Source organism: Hippocampus comes, unplaced genomic scaffold (assembly GCF_001891065.2).
Source record: "Hippocampus comes isolate QL1 unplaced genomic scaffold, H_comes_QL1_v1.1 scaffold301, whole genome shotgun sequence".
NCBI lineage: Eukaryota > Metazoa > Chordata > Actinopteri > Syngnathiformes > Syngnathidae > Hippocampus > Hippocampus comes.
Genome location: NW_017805928.1, coordinates 121631 through 122087, shown reverse-complemented (window position 1 = coordinate 122087; position 457 = coordinate 121631). Strand labels below are relative to the sequence as shown.

The 457-nt window shown below is 58.2% G+C and overlaps 1 protein-coding gene across 1 annotated transcript in view; it reads left to right on the top strand.

Annotated features, from left to right (window-relative positions):
• tmem178a (transmembrane protein 178a) overlaps nucleotides 1-457 on the top strand; it is a gene marked incomplete at its 3' end in the record, with an annotated part of 6438 nt that overhangs the window by 5512 nt on the left and 469 nt on the right. The window lies entirely within an intron of this gene.

The following is a 457-nucleotide window of genomic DNA, read 5'->3' as shown; positions in this document are numbered from 1 at the left end:
ACCCCCGCGCCCCTCCGCCAGCCCCCTCGCTGAGACCCCGGTTGCCACGGTTACCGTCTTTTGCCAAGTCACGAGCGTCGCCGATCGTTTCTCATCCGGCGAACTCCAAACGAGCATTTGAAACGGCTTCTTTTCAAATCGGGCGTCGTCGGCGACTCGCTCGCATGCAATGCCGAACGCCATAGACGGGCGAAGAAAAAGCACACCCAGCGCAGAACGTCACAGTCGAAGGCCGCCAGGCGGCATTTGTCCAAAACGGACAAAGGAAACGGTGGCAAAGGAATGTTGACCTTTCCAAAGGTCAACTCGGCTTCATCGCGATCATCGTCCGCTCGCCGCCGACGGTCAGCGGGACCTTCGTGAGCGGATTTCAACGTTGCATCTGTTCATTGGCTGAGCCGTGATCAAATCCAAACGGGATCATCCCCCCCCCCTCCCTGACTCAGTTGACTCTTTT